Source organism: Camelina sativa, chromosome 12 (genome assembly GCF_000633955.1).
Source record: "Camelina sativa cultivar DH55 chromosome 12, Cs, whole genome shotgun sequence".
In the NCBI taxonomy this organism is placed as follows: domain Eukaryota; kingdom Viridiplantae; phylum Streptophyta; class Magnoliopsida; order Brassicales; family Brassicaceae; genus Camelina; species Camelina sativa.
Genome location: NC_025696.1, coordinates 20,548,889 through 20,552,890, shown reverse-complemented (window position 1 = coordinate 20,552,890; position 4,002 = coordinate 20,548,889).

Below are 4,002 nucleotides of genomic sequence, written 5' to 3'. Positions count from 1 at the left end.
TATATATATACAGATTTTTATGGACTTTGAAAAGAGTTTTTGTTCTTTTAGTATTATTAATGATCTCATCCTTTGTTAATGATCTCAAATTTGCAAAGTTTTTGTCCAACAATTGTATTTCTTCGTTGCACCCCCAGCTTTCCATATTGGCACCTGTTAGTTTTCACACCCTTTTGTTTTACACCTCTTGGTTTATATAAAGTTGCAATGTTTTGATCCAAAAATTGTATTTATTCGTTGTACCCCTAGCTTTCAATGGTTGCACTTGTTAGTTTTCACACCTTTTTGTTTCACACCTCTTTGTTTTCACACTCTTTGTTTATATATATATATATACAGATTTTTATGGACTTTGAAAGAGTTTTGTTGTTTGAGTACGATTAATGATCTCACTCTTTGTTAATGATATCAAAAGTTGCAAAGTTTCAGTCCAACAATTGTGTTTCTTCGTTGCACCTCTAGCTTTCTATGTTGGCACCCGTTAGTTTTCACACCCTTTTGTTTTACACCTCTTTATTTATATAAAGTTGCAGTGTTTTGATCTAACAATTGTGTTTCTTCGTCGTACCCCTTGATTTCAATATTTGCACTTGTTAGTTTTTGCATCTTTTTGTTTAACACATTTTTGTTTTACACATCTTTATTTTATAATTTTTGCATCTTTTCGTCATAACCCTATCTTCAAAAATCGCACCTAATAATTTTTTCACATTTTTTTCACCCCTCTATGTTTTCCACCTTTATATTTTACACCTCTTTGTTTATTATATATAAACTTTTATGGAATACAAAAACAAGTTTCGAATTTATTGTTTTCTAAGTATTTTTTAAACTTACAAGTTAATAAAAGTCTGACTGGTTCAAACGCTGCAGTTGCGGTTGCGGTTGCGGGAGATTGCGGAAGCGGGCGATTGCGGTTTCAAGCGTTATTAAGCGTTTTGAACGACTGGTTAAGCAGCTTAAAATTGGTGTGTTTGCGGGAGGTTTACGACTGGTTGACCAGTAGGTGCAATAGCGGTTGGAACATAATAAATGTGATATATAATATATAAATGTTTAAAAACACAAAATATTTTATTAAACTTGATTTATGATTAAAATTTATTGAAAAAATACTAAAATAATTATTCAAAAAAACAAAGAAATTTCATATTGAAATACTTATTCTTTATGCATTTGGTTTTTCACCAAAAATTTAATCAAATAATTTGATAAATGACAAAACATATGCTTTAGATCGTAGATCTTTTCTCTTTTCTCTTAGATCGTGGGTCAGTAGTTGCATCGGTAGGAATGGTCAAATGAGAGTTGAGAAGAGTCACTAGTGATTTTTTTTAATATTTTTCACAAATAATCTTATTTTCTTAGATTTCTGATGAAATATTATATTTATTTAGATTTTTTTGAACTTATGTGCGATGTGCCATTAAATTTACATCAAGTTTTCCGGGTTATTGTTAATTGAAATATTATTTTCTTCTAATTGTTTATTTTATAATCTCTGCAAATGTATACGTATTTCATTTTCTCTCATCGTTAATGAGTAAAATGGTTAGATAGAAGATATAACAAAAAAAAAAATTAATTATCATTGGTTTCTTTTAAGTTTTTTACAAAAAAAAAAAAAAAAATTTCCAAACGCAATCGCCTGCAACCGCAAACGCTTGCGGGAAGCAGCTTTTGAAATTTAGTGGTTTGAAGCGGTTGGGAGCGATTAGGAACGATTGGAAGGGGTTTGTGTGATTGGTTCCAATCGCTAGCAACCACTATCTCCCGCAAACGCTGCGTTTGCGGGAGATTGCGGGAGAACCAGTCAACACCTAAATAAAATCATAGATTTATATGTTTATATATTATAGCAAATTCACATTTAGGGGTAAATTTGAATATAACAAATGAGATTATTTTTATTATCTCATCTAACTGTTTAGATTTGTTAATGATCTTAAAAGTTGCAATATTTTGATCCAACAATTGTGTTTCTTCGTCGTACTCCCAGCTTTCAATGTTCACATTTGTTAGTTTTTGCACATTTTTGTTTCACACCTCTTTGTTTTTATATATATATATATATATATATATATTTATATTTATGGACCTTGAAAAGAGTTTTTTTGTTATTTAACTATTGTTTAATACCTCTAAATTTAAAAATTCTGAGTATTATTTTCTTTCAATTTATTATCGACATTAATTCACTCATCTTTGTTAAAAAATTTGGATTGTTTTATTTATTGATTCATTCATCTAACTTTTGTTTAATGTCGTTTTCCATCTAATTGTATTGATCATCTCTTTCAAGTATTAATTTAGGTAATTAATGGTGATTTCTAATTTTTCATAGATTTATATTTTTAGTCAATTTGGTTGGTTGCAGTTGCAGCTATAAGCTTTTTCTTCCTCATTCTCTTATTATTTTTTATAAATTTCGATAGAATAAGAATTCAAATTTTATTCTATGTGAATATCTTTTAAAATTGATTATCTGAGTATGATTCAGTAAACCTAAATTTATATATCTTTAATATTATTCTCTTATTGTCACTGAATCAATTTTTCATTTTCATATATAACAAATATTTTATTTAACTAATTTGGTTAATTCATTTTAGTCATTATTTATGACTTTTATATTATACATTTAAAAATTACCAAAAAAATTCACTCGAAATATAATATTAACAATGTTAATCATTTCAAGTTTTCACTTTTCCGTGCGGTAACGCACGGGCCGACATCCTAGTAAAGTAAAAGAAGATTAACCTTTTTTTTTTTTGTTCTTCACCTCTTTCATCTTTTAGAATTAACTTTTATAAAGAGATTATACATAACATGATATAAAGACATCTAAGAAAAAATATTAACAAGAACAATATTACTATAGAAACAACTTTTAACGATATCTTTCACCGAAAAGCTTTATTCATTAATGAAAGATTATTCCATTATTTTTTTCTTTCTCTTTTTGTATTTGAATTCAAGTAAATCTAATTTTTATTTTTGGTTATCTTCAATTCTATAAAAATTTCAGAAACTTTTTATCACATGGAAAACCGACATTATTTCAACTAAAAAGTTAATTTTTAGTTTTTACTCTCATGAAGCTTTGCACGGTACGTAGTACAATGATACCATCTTTGATACAAACTTGTTCAGTTTTTATTTCCATCTTTGAATCTTGACTATAATGAAAAAGTGAAATGATTAAAGTTGAGTTTTAAGGTTGTGACGGATTTTCTGAAAAAAATAAAAATTCTATTGATATGTTTAAATTTTACATTATTGTCAACCTCAGCAAAAAAAAACAAATACAACAATTTACAAAGTACCTGAAATTTGATTTTTTTTTTTAAACATATTTAAATTTATTCTGCCACAATTGTTTTTTGCAATTGGCGGGAAAATTTTTGAGACAATTACAAGTACCCCAACCCAATATAGTAGATACGTGGCACGTTTGACGTGTGTTCGATGTGTGGATTTAATAAAAAGTAAAAACAATGGTTCTCTGATATGGTTCATTTTTTATGGTTTGTTTTGATCAAGTACGATTGACCGCGTGCGTGAATGGCCTAAACTAGAGTCACCACGAAAGAGCAAAGCGGAAAAAAAAAAAAAGGTTATGTTTTTGACCACGACGTTAAGTTTCAATCGAACTTTCAGATGTTTCAACACAAATCTTTTATTAATTGGAAGGGAATGATTAAAATAAAATAAAATGAATAATGGGTAACGATCATTTCAACACAAAAGTTTCGGATTTGAAATGAGTTTCCAATTTACTTCAAACCAAAAAGTCAAATATATTGACTTAGATAAACCGAAATATCGGTTCAATTTAACTCAATGTAGGTTTCATTTGATTCACATGAAATTATCATTTTTGCTTTTTAGATTAATAATATTCATAGTACTTAGGGTCTAATGCATTAAAATGGCACAATACATGAGAAATTCTTTGTTAGTTTCAGCAAAATATTTTTATTTTAGAGACAAGTTATG